This window comes from Phyllobates terribilis, unplaced genomic scaffold, assembly GCF_046119375.1.
Source record: "Phyllobates terribilis strain yellow unplaced genomic scaffold, ASM4611937v1 Scaffold_203__1_contigs__length_3528282, whole genome shotgun sequence".
NCBI classification, from domain to species: domain Eukaryota; kingdom Metazoa; phylum Chordata; class Amphibia; order Anura; family Dendrobatidae; genus Phyllobates; species Phyllobates terribilis.
Genome location: NW_027362963.1, coordinates 1,434,726 through 1,451,787, shown reverse-complemented (window position 1 = coordinate 1,451,787; position 17,062 = coordinate 1,434,726).

The following is a 17,062-nucleotide window of genomic DNA, read 5'->3' as shown; positions in this document are numbered from 1 at the left end:
CTGCTCAGCCACGTTGTTTTGCCCGTGTTGTCCTCCACAAAGTGGCTGCGCACAAGGTGATCTCTAAGGTTCCTGCCTCTCCTGTATGTGACCCTGGGGCTCTCAGGGACCACATCTTGCAGATCTTTATCTGATCTCAAAATTGCCCAAAGATCATGGAGTATGTTCATCACCCCCTGATTTCGGTCGTCGTAGGTTCCTATTAGATGGATCTCATTATCTTGTTGTTCTCGTGCTTTAGGGGTCAATAGAGAATTTATGTCTCTTGTAAGGGCGTTGGCCTAGCACTTTTTTAGGATATCCCTTTTGTAGGAAGCGTTTTTGTAATTCCCTCGATTTTATCATGTACTCATTCACCGTTGAGCAATTTCTCCTTAGGCGTATATATTGGCTTTTCGGTATTCCTCTACGTAGGGGAGCCGGATGGTAGCTCTGCCAGGATAGTAACCCACTTGTGGCTGTCAGTTTTCAGTGTTGTGGTAACCGGCCTTGGTTGGTATTTATTATTGTAATGTCAAGGAAGTTTAAATTGTGTTTTTGAATCTCACTGGTAAAATACAAGCCGAACTGGTTCTGCTCTCACTGTTCTACTTCAATACATCTACATTGGGCTGTGGAGATCTATGAATGATTACTTGAGTCAGGTAACCTAATGACTAGTAGATTCACAGCCATCTGGATAAAAAATCCTGTTATGTGACCTTGTGCTGCCACCTAGTGGCTTCCCATTCTTTTACATAACCGTCTACACCACAGGTCTCAAACAGGGGGCCCGCGGGCCACATGTGCACAAAGGAAGCAGAGGGAACGGAGGACAGGTGAAAGGAATCTTTTTTTTTTTTTTTTACTTTATGTGTGTGAAGAACAACGCAGAGGACAATTCTACTAGATGGGGACCACAAGTATGGGGCATATTACTGCAAGATGGGGACCACCAGGATGGGGCATATTACTGCAAGATGGGGACCACCAGGATGGGGCATATTACTACAAGATGGGGACCACCAGGATGGGGCATATTACTGCAAGATGGGGACCACCAGGATGGGGCATATTACTACAAGATGGGGACCACCAGGATGGGGCATATTACTGCAAGATGGGGACCACCAGGATGGGGCATATTACTACAAGATGGAGACCACCAGGATGGGGCATATTACTACAAGATGGGGACCACTAGGATGGGGCACATTACTACAAGGTGGGGACAAGAATGGGGCACATTACTACAAGATGGGGACCACCAGGATGGGGCATATTACTACAAGATGGGGACTACCAGGATGGGCCACATTACTGCAAGATGGGGACCACCAGGATGGGCCACATTACTGCAAGATGGGGACCACCAGGATGGGCATATTACTGCAAGATGGGGACTACCAGGATGGGCCACATTACTGCAAGATGGGGACCACCAGGATGGGCCACATTACTGCAAGATGGGGACCACCAGGATGGGCCACATTACTGCAAGATGGGGACCACCAGGATGGGCCACATTACTGCAAGATGGGGACCACCAGGATGGGCCACATTACTGCAAGATGGGGACCACCAGGATGGGCCACATTACTGCAAGATGGGGACCACCAGGATGGGCCACATTACTGCAAGATGGGGACCACCAGGATGGGCCACATTACTGCAAGATGGGGACCACCAGGATGGGCCACATTACTGCAAGATGGGGACCACCAGGATGGGCCACATTACTGCAAGATGGGGACCACCAGGATGGGCCACATTACTGCAAGATGGGGACCACCAGGATGGGCCACATTACTGCAAGATGGGGACCACCAGGATGGGCCACATTACTGCAAGATGGGGACCACCAGGATGGGCCACATTACTGCAAGATGGGGACCACCAGGATGGGCCACATTACTGCAAGATGGGGACCACCAGGATGGGCCACATTACTGCAAGATGGGGACCACCAGGATGGGCCACATTACTGCAAGATGGGGACCACCAGGATGGGCCACATTACTGCAAGATGGGGACCACCAGGATGGGCCACATTACTGCAAGATGGGGACCACCAGGATGGGCCACATTACTGCAAGATGGGGACCACCAGGATGGGCCACATTACTGCAAGATGGGGACCACCAGGATGGGCCACATTACTGCAAGATGGGGACCACCAGGATGGGCCACATTACTGCAAGATGGGGACCACCAGGATGGGCCACATTACTGCAAGATGGGGACCACCAGGATGGGCCACATTACTGCAAGGTGGGGACCACCAGGATGGGCCACATTACTGCAAGGTGGGGACCACCAGGATGGGCCACATTACTGCAAGGTGGGGACCACCAGGATGGGCCACATTACTGCAAGGTGGGGACCACCAGGATGGGCCACATTACTGCAAGGTGGGGACCACCAGGATGGGCCACATTACTGCAAGGTGGGGACCACCAGGATGGGCCACATTACTGCAAGGTGGGGACCACCAGGATGGGCCACATTACTGCAAGGTGGGGACCACCAGGATGGGCCACATTACTGCAAGGTGGGGACCACCAGGATGGGCCACATTACTGCAAGGTGGGGACCACCAGGATGGGCCACATTACTGCAAGGTGGGGACCACCAGGATGGGCCACATTACTGCAAGGTGGGGACCACCAGGATGGGCCACATTACTGCAAGGTGGGGACCACCAGGATGGGCCACATTACTGCAAGGTGGGGACCACCAGGATGGGCCACATTACTGCAAGGTGGGGACCACCAGGATGGGCCACATTACTGCAAGGTGGGGACCACCAGGATGGGCCACATTACTGCAAGGTGGGGACCATCAGGATGGGGCAAATTACTAGATGTTTGCCAGAATTACTATATATGGTGCTAATTCTGAAACAATATTACTCTATGTGGCCAAAAGAGGGAAACAAAATTGTAAAAATAAAAATAAAGCATGAAAAAATATTTTGCCACTAAAAATGCTGCTTTATATATAAACTAAATATATAAACTAAAGTAAACACAAAAAGTGCACATTTATTATCGCCATATCCGTAACGACCCAAGCTATAAAAAAATAAAATAAACACAGCAAAAATGTTCAGACGGTGTATACAAAAAAAATGGCATCACTAAAAATGTCACTTTGACCTGCAAAGAATGCAGCCCCCCAAATTCCAATTTTTTCCATATGCGGCCCATATACCCAGCCGAGTTTGAGACCCCTGCTCTACACTGTCCGTGTGGAATGTCCATTGGACGCACACATTTTTGGATGTCGTTATATTTACAATGTGATTGGACATTTTTGCTAATATTTATAAGCTGTATGTAGAAACAGGAGGTCAGTTTTCCTTGTATGAGTCATAAGTCCCTGCAAAAGTCCCTGGCAGGGGGATGAGAGCAGCTGGGTCAGGAGGGGACCCTGCTAATTCTACATAGAGCAGAGAAAAGAGAATAATTAGCCCAGTAGAAAGGTATAATGAGCAGCTGTAAGTGCAGTGCTGTATAATCTGATTACAATATAGTAAGAGGATAAGCTCTGATGGGAGAGGGTCTTTAAGCCGGTCATGTATTGGGTAATGAGTTGGGGTGTCAGTCTCCATCAGTGCTGGCTGAACACTGACTATCCTGCTCAGATTACTACACATGGCGCTGCGCCTCCTCCCTGTAGTATGGGCTCCGCAGGACGGTGCCGAGGCTCCAGATTCTACCTGCACAGCAACAAGGTCCCAACACTTCTACCTCTATAACTTGCCTAATGCAGACGCAAACCTGCAGCCTTTCCACTGAGATCTTGTCGGCCTTCTACACTGCCATGGCTTTGTCTGCACAATGTAGCTTAAAGGGATTGTCCACTTCTTAAGCATCCTAGAAGTCTACAATATAAGGTCGGTATTCCTCTAACCCTCTGCCTTATTTGGCTGCCATTGAAGGCAGTCAGCGAAATGGGTTCAATTTTCTATAGAAGTGGCAGAATTTAACCCCTTCCTGACCATGTTATTTCCCGGCTCTGCATTTTTCTTATTCTTCTAAGAGCAGTAGCTTTATTTTTCTGTCCATACAGCCATATGAGGGTGGTTTTTGTTTTTATGCCGTTCACTGATCAGGTTAATTATTTTTATATTTTGATTGGATAACGCCCATATGTTTTATTTTAAAATGGGTCATAGAGGGGCAGGAGTGATTTGAATGTTCAGATTAAACTTTTTCCTTTTTGTCCCCTTAGGCTGTGTGCCCACGATTCCTTTTTAAGTGTTTCCGCAGCGGCAAAAACGCTGCAGAAATGCTTAAAAAACGCATGGTAGAAGGCCTGCCATGTTCCCCAATGATGATCCGCATGTGCTGTGCACATGCTGTGGAAATTTCCGCTGCGGATTATCATTGCGGAAAAAAAAACAGCACTACCAATTATTTTGCGGAAGTGCTGCGTTTTCGCCACCATTATATAGTAACATAGTTTTTAAGGTTGAAGGAAGACTAAGTCCATCTAGTTCAACCCATAGCCTAACATGTTGATCCAGAGGAAGGCAAAAAAAAACCATGTGGCAAACACCAAGCTCCACATTGGGGAAAAAAATTCCTTCCCGACTCCATACGACAATCAGACTAGTTCCCTGGATCAACGCCCTATCAAGGAATCTAGTATTTATAACCTGCAATATTATACTTTTCAAGAAAGGCATCCATGCCCTTCTTAAATTTTAACAGTGAATCACTCATTACAACATCATGCGGCAGAGAGTTCCATAGTCTCGCTGCTCTTACAGTAAAGAATCCCCGTCTGTGATTATGATTAAACCTTCTTTCCTCCAGACGTAGAAGATGCCCCCTTGTCCCCGTCTCAGGCCTCAGAGTAAAAAGATCAGTAGAAAGGTCTTTGTACTGTCCCCTCATATACTTGTACATAGTAATAAGATCACCTCTAAGCCTTCTTTTTTCCACAGTAAATAACCCAAAGTGTAATAACTTGTCTTGGTATTGCAGACCCCCCAGTCCTCTAATAACCTTGGTCGCTCTTCTCTGCACCCGCTCTAGTTCAGCCATGTCTTTCTTATATACCGGAGACCAGTACACAGTATTCTAAGTGTGGTCGCACTAGTGACTTGTATAGAGGTAAAATTATGTTCTCCTCATGAGCATCTATGCCTCTTTTAATGCATCCCATTATTTTATTTGCCTTTGCAGCAGCTGCCTGACACTGGCCACTAAACGTGAGCTTGTCGTCCACCAATACACCCAGGTCTTTTTCAGTTCCAGTTTTGCACAGTGTTTTACAATTAAGTATATAATTATACATTTTATTTCCTCTGCCCAAGTGCATTACCTTACATTTATCCCCATTAAAGCTCATTTGCCATTTATCAGCCCAAGCTTCTAGTTTACATAGATCCTCCTGTAATATAAAATTGTCCTCCTCTGTATTGATTACCCTGCAGAGTTTAGTGTCATCTGCAAATATTGAAATATTACTCTATATGCCCCCTACAAGGTCATTAATAAATGTTAAAAAGAAGGGGGCCCAATACTGACCCCTGTGGTACCCCACTGTTAACTGAGACCCAGTCTGAGTGTTTTCCATTAATAACCACCCTTTGTTTCCTATCACTGAGCCAATTCTTAACCCACATACATATATTTTCCCCTATCCCCAATGTTCTCATTTTATGTATCAACCTTTTGTGTGGAACCGTATCAAAAGCTTTTGAAAAGTCCATATACACAACATTCACTGCATTTCCTTGGTCCAGTCCAGAACTTGCCTCCTCATAAAAACTGATCAGATTAGTTTGACAGGAACGGTCCCTCATAAACCCATGTTGATATTGGGTCATGAGGTTATTCTTCTTCAGATACTCTATCATAGCATATCTTAGGAAACCCTCCAGGATTTTACCCACAGTAGAGGTTAAGCTTACTGGCCTATAATTTCCAAGTTCAGTTTTTGTCCCCTTTTTGAATATTGGCACCACATTTGCTATACGCCTTTGACTTGCATTAGAACGCATGGACTACGCATCACTGTATTTGTAGATGCGCAATCCACGTGTTCCAATGTGCGGATGGTACCCAGGTCTAGAGGAGAGGAGACTCTCCTCCAGACCCAGGTACCATAGAAACTGTGAAAAAAAGAATAAAATAAAAAATAAATATGATACTTACCTTCTGGCGGCCCCCGTTGCGCTCCTCCTCTCATGCCGGCAAATCGCGATGGACTGAAGGACCTGCGCTGACGTCATATTCTTGTGACTGGTCACGCGACGCTGACGTCGGCAGGTCCTTCAGTGCACTGTACCGCGATCTGCCGGCAGTCAGCACCGAGTGAAGCAAGACTCCGGGGGCCATCGCAAGGTAAGTAGAGATTTATTTTTTATTTTTTTGACATTCTCTCGGGTCACACTCCATTTGCATGGATTTATATAGTGTGACCAAGTTGACAAGCACTTTCCAAGTGATGCTAAAATCGCTTGAAAAGCGCTTGTCAACCCGCATGCAGAAATGCATGTGAAGAACGCTTCACATCCGCATGTCCCTGGCAGGAAAAACGCATGTACAATCCGCATGTACTATCCGCATGTACAATCCGCATGCGTTTTGTCTGCCAGGAGAGATGCAGAAAGGCTCAGGAAAAATCCGGAGCATTTCTGCATCGTGGGCACATAGCCTTAGGGGACTTGAACATGCAATCATCTGGTTTCTTGTGTTATGTACAGCAATACTGCAGTATATAGCCAGCATTCACAGATCTGTCATGACAGGCATGGGTCTTTTCAGCAGACTCCTTCCTGGCAGTGATGGCATCCCACGATCGTGTTACAGGGGCACAGTTGGGCACATGGCATGACTCCCTTCTCAGTTCGCTGTTAATGCTGCTGTCCATCTCTAACAGGTGGAGCTCTGCTCTACATGTGTCTATTAAAGGCAGATGATGGCTAAATATCACAGCCATCATCTTCCAGGCAAGAAGTCAGAGCTGGCATATGATGTAACTGCAAATCATGTTGGTAAGGGGTTAAAGTGCCACTTCAGTGGGGTTTTGACACGTGAAATACTTTTAGTGCAGAAATGACGTAGTCCTTTTGGGCATGAGGGTTGGGTGCTGGGATTACTAGTACACCTGACATCCAGGTGGGCATAATTCTGTTTCTTGTGTATTGGAAGACTTTTGCCTCTGCAGCTTTGGTGTTGGCAATCTTTCACTTTCATGCCCATTGATGCTCCACATGGTTGGCTCAGGAACCGTCCTCACATGATCTATATTTCCCTAAAGTAAAGTCACTTGTCAAAAGCCACCAGGACAAAGTGCGCGGTTCTGTATCATGTGGGAAAACATCAAGAAAAGCTCTAGGAAATGGCAACAAGCAAGTAATGACCCAGAAGAACGGGCAGCCTCTGAAAGGAGACCGGAAAGTGCCAAAGCCTGCGCCAATTGTTATACAGGTATAATGTATTACCGCAGCTCGGATCATACACCGCTCTTGTGTTCTCCCCTGTACTGATGTACAGACTTGTATCTACATAAAATTTGTTGTGCAATTTCCCCTGGGCACGCAGATACCCCATATGTGGGGAAAAAACACTGTTTGGGCTCACGGCAGGGCTCGGAAGGGAAGGAGCGCCATTTGACTTTTTGATTGTAAAATTTGCTTGAATAATTAGCGGACGCCATATTGTGTTTGGAGAGCCCCTGATGTGCCCAAACATTGGAGCTCCCCCACAAAGTGACCCCATTTTGGAAACTAGACCCCCCAAGGCACCTATCTAGATGCATAGTGAGCAGTTGGAACCCCCAGGTGCTTCACAAATTGATTCGTAAAAATGAAAAAGTGGAAAAAAAATACTTTTCCATTTTTATGAATCAATTTGTGAAGCACCTAAGGGTTCCAAGTGCTCACTATGCATCTAGATAGGTGCCTTGGGGGGTCTAGTTTCCAAAATGGGGTCACTTGTGGGGGAGCTCCAATGTTTGGGCACACAGGGACTCTCCAAATGCAACATGGTGTCCGCTAACAATTTGAGCCGACAATTTGTTAGTGGACACCATGTTGCATTTGGAGGTACGACACAGAATTTGATAACATTAGGTCATCATATTGAATAAGTTGTCATTAGTCTTGAGCGCAAGTGCTCGCTACTTGAGTTTGCATCGGGTACTCAGGTATGCACCATGTACTGCGTGTGCTTGAGTGAAATGCTCGAGTCCCCGCCCGGATGTTTCACGGTTATTAGACACCCAAAAAAAAACATGCAGGGATCGCTCGTGCATGGCAGGCAATCCCCGCAAAGTTTTTTGGGCCGTGAAGCATATGGGGCGGAGACTCGAGCATGTCACTCAAATACCCACGATACTCAATGCATACCAGAACACCCGATGCAAACTCAAGTAGCGAGCACTTGCGCTCAACACTAGTCGCCATATCGTCATCTTTTTTTCTTACTTTTGAAAAAAATCCCAACCCCATCACAACCCTAACCGTAGCACAACCCTAACCCTAGCACAACTCGAGAGTTTATTTTTTACGCCGTTCCTCATGCGGTATAAGTGATTAGATGACCTTATTCTTCAGGTCGGTGTGATTACAGAGATACCAGAATCATATGGGGTTTTTATGACTGACAGCTGTCACACACTAAAAGACGCATTTTTTGTAAAATCTAGTTTTTGCATCGCCATATTTTGAGAGCTATAATTTTTCCAGATTTTGGCAGACAGTCATTTGACGGCTTTTTTTTTGCGGGATGAGTTGACGTTGTTATTGGTGCCATTTTCAGGCACGTGACATTTTTTGATCGCTTTCTATTCCGATTTTTGGAGGCAGAATAAACAAAAAACAACAATTCAGGAATTGTTTTTTTTGTTTATTCTGCCTCCAAAAATCGGAATAGAAAGCGATCAAAAAATAATTCAGGAATTGTTTTTTTTGTTTATTCTGTTCCGCGTGTGGTAAAATTGATAAGGCAGCTTTATTCTTCGGGTCAGTACGTTTACAGCGGTACCACATTTATATCGTATTTCTATGTTTTGCACTTTTACATAATAAAAGCAATTTTATAGAAAAAATTATTTTTTAGCATAGCTTTATTCTGAGAGCTATAACTTTTTTATTTTTTGGCTGATGGAGCTGTATGGCAGCTTGTTTTTTGCGGGACGAGATGACTTTTTCAGCGGTACCATTATTTATATTTGTCTTTTTGATCGCGTGTTATTCCATTTTTTGTTTGGCGGTATGGTGATAAAGCATTGTTTTTTGCTTCGTTTTTTATTTTTATTTTTTAACGTGTTCACTGAAGGGGTTAACTAGTGGGACAGTTTTATAGGTCTGGTTGTTCCGGACGTGGCGATACCAAATATGTGTACTTTTATTGTTTTTTTTTTTTTTTATATATAATAATATTCATTGATGGGTACATTATATTTTTATTTTTGGTGGATTATTTTTTTTTTATTTTTTTATATATATATTTTTTCAATTTTTTTTATTTATTTTTTTCACTTTCTGATAGTTTTTATACTTTATTACTTTGTCCCACTATGGGACTTTCACTTTTTTTTCTCTGATCGCCTGCATGGCACAGGAATGCAGCACCATCCCTGTGTCATGCAGGCTGTCAGCGCTGGACAGGGAGAAGATTTTTGGAGATGCACTGCGCATGTCCAAAAAATCTTCCTGCTGTCTGGTGACCCGGATGTTGTCATGACAACATCGGGTCATCATGGCAACATCCTGGAAGCCACGGCAGACAGCGCTGGAAGCCGGAAGAGGAGGTGAGTATCTGCGATCACCTCCCCTTGCCACCGCAATGCTGCGATCGACTTCGATCGCAGCATCGCGGGGGTTAATGTGCTGGGAGCGGTGCGTGACCGCTCCCTGCACATAGTACCGGGTGTCAGCTGTGACAATCAGTTGACACCCGGCGGCGATCGCGCCCGCACAGCCTGTATGCGCGCGCGATCGCCATGACGTACTAATACGGGTCTGGCTCTTAAGTCCCAGGGCACAGACGCGTATTAGTACGTCAAATGTTAAGGGGTTAACAATGCACATGACTGTCACAAACACATGGACCACATTTTTGGGATGCTCACCTTTTTCCAGTTATGATGTATCTTTCATAACTGGGAAACCACCAGAAACCTAGGAAATGGGTTCTGAGCTTCTGAACATCATAGAAATATCAAATTTGATATCAATCTCCGTGAATATTGGTGACAGCAAACATGATGTATCCATCTTGGATGTGGGCCCCCCCATACCAAGATATGGAAGATGAAGGATTTTTATGTCTTGTGCAGCTGGGTGGGTTCACAAAACCGAGCCCCCGTGTGAGGTAAACAACATGGGTGTGTCCTAGTGTTTTGCCTCCTTACTAAAAACCAGAACGTCCATGTTGGCTCATTCCGACCCAGGGACGTCAGATGCAAGCACTCCTAGCTGCGTGGAGGAATCACACCTAATTTCCGGGGAGCTGTCCCCCCCACAGAATCTGAGACCATCACCTCGTGGCGCAGGTTTTGCTATTATTTACCCCTTTTATTTTAATAACTGTTTTGTGCATATATGTAAATTGTCTTTTATAATATCTTGTATATCTTTTGCAAACACTGCCAACTTTCAGGAGTAAATTATTATTTACTAGCTTCGTTCTTCTTGTCCTATGGTGAGCAAACCCGTTCCTCACCCGCTAATTCACGTTACCGAACGGGTACCCGATCCACCTGTTAAGAGATCGGTGGTGGCAGCATACGGTGTATTTATGTGATATTGTGGTTGAGGGTGGTGGGATTGAGGTGTATATATACGTTCCTGGACGGAACTGGTGGTATATATACATCCTGTCACATCACGTGCCGCAATAGTCGACATAAATGAGAGCAGCTGCGCCCTGTTGCTTATTCTCGGTCAATACCGTGTTTCACCAGCAGGATAAGGGGGTGCCAGAGTGCTGCAAGGTCTGACCAAGTTTTCCTGACAATTGGTGGCAAGCGGTGGGATCATAGGACATTAGTGATCTGGTTTGAGCAATCATTCCTCTCACTAAAAACTTGCACGGTTCTTACCTGGACCCTGCACAAAAGTTTTGAAGATTGAACTCAGTGTTTATTAGATCTGAGACAATACTGTATGTGCAGCAGTCACCCCTACCCTTCTTCGTTTTTTCTTTCTATTTGTATTTTGGTGATCAAGGTCATTGTTGGGGAGTTCTGGTACAGCCAGCAGAAAATGGACACTCTTATTGGAATATGTATAACCAAAGGCATGGACCCCCTCGGCAAAAACAAAGAACAAATGGCTGCTGCGCTGGCGCAACTGGAGGCAGAGCAAGCCCTTCTCCAGACCTCAGCAGGGCCAGGGGTCAGCCAAGATATGGACAGTACTGCTGCAGGGGTCCCACCTGTAGACGCATGCCGCGTCAGCGACCAGGGCAGCCTGGACCCTTATCTGCAGATGGCTCTACAGCAACTTCCTGCAGAGGATCATGAAGGACGGCTGAAAGTAATTCAGCAGCACCAGGAGGCTGACGAGCGGAGTCCCAAGCCCAGTCAGAGGCAGAGAGAGCCAAGCGAGAGGCCGAGCGGCAGGCCCAAGCTCAGAAGGCCCATGAACTGCAGATGGCCCAGCTCAGGATCTCACCATCCACCTCACGGAACGGTGAGACCAACAATGCGACCCTGTTTAAACCCCGTCCAGAGCATTTTCCTGTGATGTTAAAGGACAGCGACCTCGACACCTTTCTGAGGGGTTTTGAAAAGACTTGCAGACAGTACCAGCTGCCTGTGGACCAGTGGGCCCGGTACTTAACTGCAGGGCTGCGAGGCAAAGCTCTGTATGTGTTTGTGGCTCTTCCTCAGGGCCTAGATGGGAACTATGATGCCATTAAGCAGGCCCTAATCAAGAGGTTCCAACTGACTCCTGAGGTGTACTGTAAAAAGTTCCGTAACCTCCAACGTGGACCGCACGACAGTTACAGCGATGTGGTGCATGGGCTCAGAACCAACTTCAAGCAGTGGATCCAAGGACTGTCAGCGACCACCTTTGAGCAGTTAAAGGACCTGATGGTGAAAGACCAGTTCCTGCATCTGTGTCCGACTGAGGTAATGGATCGGGAGCCACCAGATGCCAATAAAGCAGCGCAGATCGCAGACACCTACAAGGCCAACCGGAGGTGCGGAAGCCGGGCGTTGCCAGCTGGAAAGGAGGTAAGCCATCAACCGCCATCCCTGCCCCAGCATCCGACCTTCTGGAGGCCTTGTCCCCGTTACCAACGCCCGGCCTGCATCTGATGCCCGCAAGTGTTATTTCTGCAACCAGACTTGTCATCTCAGCGCCACTTGCCCAGAGAAGCAGAGGAAGAACCCCCCATCCAAGGTCCCAGGGCCTAATGCATCAATTCTTTTGGTGGGTGGGCCGGTTGGGAGGGCCTGTGAAAACTTGCAGTCTGTCACTGTGGTGGATACTGTCACTGTAGGCCTCAAGGACACTGGGGCCGAACGAACCCTCATCCGACCCGAAATGGAGTCCGCTGAAGAGCTTATTCCAGGAAAGACCCTGACTGTCACCGGGATTGGTGGTGTCCGATGCCCCTTGCCCAGGTTTTTATTGATTAGGGTGCGGGGAGTGGGGTGAAGGAAGTGGGAGTATCTGAAAACCTGCCTGCAAATGTTTTGTTGGGATCTGATTTGGGGAGGATATTTGCTTATTATATCCCTGACACCCCTGCCCGATCTGATACAGTTGTTAAGGTTAATGCTGATAATGTGAATGTCAAAGCTTTACCTGATGATGATGTATTTGAAGGTACAGGAGAACTCAGCCATGTCACGCTGCAGAGTGATATTGCTGAAGATCCCCTAGCAGGAGCAAGTGTCAGTGCTATGGGTAATGGAGAGAGGCACGGGGACCATGAAGCAGGTGGTGCTGTGCCAGCGACCAGTGTCACAACAGACGGTGATCTGGCTGATGGTAGCTGCCCCATAAGTAGCACTGCGCCTGAGGTAATGGGGGAGGATGGGGAAGTGGCACGCATAGCCGCGCAGGCTGATGGGACGGTGTTATTCCCCGGGGAGACGGCCTATATAGCCGCTGTTACCCGCAGTCAGAGTGCCCAGAACGCAAGTAACGCCCTGCCTTCTGGACCCTCCTCGGACAGAGGAATAACGGAATCAGTTAGGGACCCAGAGCCGGTCCCAGTGAGGACTTGGCCTTAACCTCACTTCTGGCTTCCTCCACCCAGGAGTTTCAAGCAGCTCTGCACTCAGATGCTAGCCTAGAGGCGTTAAGGAGCCTCACTGAGAAACCCACCTCCGAGTCGGATAAGGAGAGGGTATTGTGGGACCATAGGAGGTTGTACTGGGAGACAGTTCCCTGTACACCCCAACAGGAGTGGCTGAGGGGAAGACAGCTGGTCGTCCCCTACCAATTCAGGGGTGAGTTGTTGCAGATCGCCCATGAGATTCCACTTGCTGGACACTTGGGGGTCAGCAAAACCAAGGCCCGGCTGTCTCACTACTTTTATTGGCCCAAAATGAGGACAGATGTGGTGAACTACTGTCACTCCTGTACCACGTGTCAAAGAGTGGGAAAGTCGGGGCCGGCTCCCAATGCCCCCCCTGATATCTTTGCCAGTGATAGAGGAGCCTTTCCAGAGGATTGTTGTGGACATTGTGGGACCACTGGCCATACCCAGCAGCTCTGGAAAACGTTTCATCCTTACTGTGATAGACTATGCTACCCAGTATCCGGAGGCAGTAGCCCTGTCCTCAATTAGGGCGGATAAGGTGTCGGACGCCCTCTTGGCCATCTTTTCGTGAGTAGGCTTCCCCAGTGAGATGCTTACCGACCAGGGGACCCAGTTCATGTGTTGCTTAATGGAGGCCCTATGTAAGAAAATGCAGGTGCAGCATCTGGTATCGAGCACGTATCATCCCCAAACCAATGGTTTGTGTGAGCGATTCAACGGTACCCTCAAACGGTTCTAGGAAGTTTCGCCCCCAGGTACATTTCGCCCCCGCACATTTCGCCCCCAGGATGTTTCGCCCCCGCACATTTCGCCCCCAGCATTTTACCCCCAGGATGTTTCGCCCCCGAACATTTCGCCCCCAGCTTTTTGCCCCCAGATGTTTTGGCCCCAAATTAGGCAGGGAATTTCGGCCTTGTGTTTTAGCCCTATGACCTCTTTCACAGTAGGCACTTTCCCAAGTGCTAAGCACTGGAAAATTGCTAAGAAGATTGCCAATTTTGAATATATAAGTCAATGGCTGGAAAAGCGAGGTGTTGTTTTGGCCAGCTCTTTTTATTTTATTACAGGAGCTATTTTTGAGCACTTAGCGTTCATCAATAGCCTGTATCTTATGGGTCATTACCGAGAGCGCTCACAAAAGTGCCCTCAAAAATGCTAGTAAAGCACGTGCTTTGGAGTTCTAAAACAGTGGCAGCATAAGGGTGCTTTCACACTTCCACTACATATGTACTACAGGCCTCCCGTTCGCTTCTGTAATGCCGCCGTTCCGCTAACCTGCAGCGGAATGAAAAGAAGAAAATGCTTTTCTTTTTGTTCTGACACTGATAGCGGAATGCGGTATTACGAAAGCGAACGGGCGGCTGCAGATCGCGGAACCCAGCCGTTCACATCTATGGGCAATGCAAGCAGAATGCCAGCATTCTGCCAGCATTGCCCCGGGGTCAGCTGGATGTCAGATCCAGAGCGGATCGACCTCTGGCGGCCCCAAACACAAGTGTGAAACCACTCTAAAATTACAGTGTGCAAGAGGCCTAAAATCAAAACAATTTTCAACTTTTACCTGACCCAGCACGGGCCTGCTTTGTTGCAAGTTTTGTTGCAGATGTAACAAGTAGCAGGTCAGGTGTCCTGCAAGTTACATTAGACTAGCTTTTATTCCATTTGTACATCAGAATATAGCAGTGTCTGAAATCTCCACAAAGAGAGAAGTGTACTGCCACAAAAAATCAGTCCGCTTCCACATCAATTCACTTTCTACAACTATGAATTCAGTTCTGTCCAAACGTGGAAGGAGGAAGTTGGTCCATGAGAATCACATTTACTTATTTTCCAAACGAACTGCTGATGATGTCCATTCCATCTGGGTATGTGAAAAACGGTCGACTTGCATGGGACGTGTTTGGACCAATGAAGAATCTGGCAAAGTTGTGAAAGTAGTCAATCTTCACAGTCACGCAGCACCAGCTGCAAGACCTGAAGCAATCCGACTTGTTAATGTGGCAGTCACCAGGGCAAGGACAACACAGGAGACACCACAACAGATTCTCACAGACGTCGTTTCAGGAGCCCATTCTAATGTTGTAGCACTTCTCCCAAGGAAAGCATCACTGAAGAGAACAATACGATTAGCAAGGCAGCTTAGCAATATCCCAAGGTTCCCTCAAACCCTTGGTCAACTTGTAATCCCCCAGGAGTTTCAGGAGATCAGTATTGATGGTGTCCAGCAGCAGTACCTTCTGCATGACTCTGGTAAGCTACTTAACTATTTAACATTGTATTAAAACAATTCCATTATGCATAATTTTTTTTTTAAACAAAAATATATCATTTTCCACTGGGACAATATGTTGTCAAAAAGTATTGGTTGGCCCCTTTACACTAGATTTTGCTTCAGTTATGAAATCAGAAAATCTGGAGCAAAATGTGAGTTTTTAATGTGAGATATGAACAGAAGCTTCTGATTAGGATATTTTTTTTTGTGAATTCATCCCAAAATTATCTGTTTGATGCTTGTTACACTTTTTCTGTTATTTCCTCTACTAATACTTTCATTTTAAATTAGGAAATGGACACAGCCGTATGTTGATATTTGGAACAAGAGACAATCTCCATCTACTGGCACAAAGTAAAGAGTGGTTTGCTGATGGCATGTTTTTCACTACACCAGCCTTGTTTAAGTAACTTTACACAATCCATGTAGTCCATAGCGGCCTTGTTGTTCCGTTAGTGTGCACCTTGCTGACAGACCAGAGCTGTTCTACATACCAGAGGTTGTTGCAAAAGCTGAAGAACTTGCAGCCTGGACGGCAGCCAGACAACCTGATGTTGGATTTTGAACTAGCTGCAATACAGGCATTTGAAAGTGAATTCCCCAACCTTGAGAAGACTGGTTGCTTTTTCCACCTATCACAGTCGGTTTGGCGTAAAGTTCAAAATGAAGGACTCAAGATGCAATACCAAGGTGACCATGAATTTGCCCGTTGGATACGCATGATACCTGCCCTGGCCTTTATACCACCACAGAATGTTGTGCAATCATTTGAAGAATTGGTGGAAGATCCTGACTTTCCACAAGAAGCAATACCTATCGCCAACTATTTTGAAGACGGCTAATATCGGTCGAATGAATCGCAGAGGACGTCAAGCACATTTGTTTCCAGTTCAACTCTGGAATGTGTATGAACGAACATTGAATGATCAACAGCGAACAAATAATGATGTCGAAGGATGGCACCGTAGCTTTCCAGAAACATGTGGTACTCTTTTCCAAAATATATACCGGTTCATTAACTGTCTGAAACATCAGCAAGAGCTCCATAGTTTTGAAATTATTCAGATAATAGCAGGAAATCCCATCGCTGCAAGAAACAAAAAGTATGCTGCAATTTCAGCAAGGGTTAAACGTATCGAGCAAGATTTCAATAATAGAAGCGTGATGGATTATCTGAGAGGCATTGCCTACAGCTTTGGATTTTAGTTCATGGTCACATATTGTATGTTTTGAGAGCAGTGTTTTTAGCTGTAAAATCATTCAAGCATTATAACCTGTAATTTGTCTTTTCTCTTTTTCTCTAATCCTTCCCCTCTATACCTTTTTATGTTTCTTGTTACAACAGTTTTGATATATACAGTTAAAGCAGAACTCTCCAAAAAACATAAGTTCTGTTATAGTACCTGTGCCCATGATATTCATTTCCAAAGGAGACCTTCCAGCAGCTTCACTTCTGTGTGAAAAGTCTCCTCCAAGTTAAAGCTCCATGTGCTGCAGGATTTCAGTGGTGGCTAAGGAGGTTGTTTCTCCTTAGTAGCAGAACTTGTGGATGGATTCTAGAGGC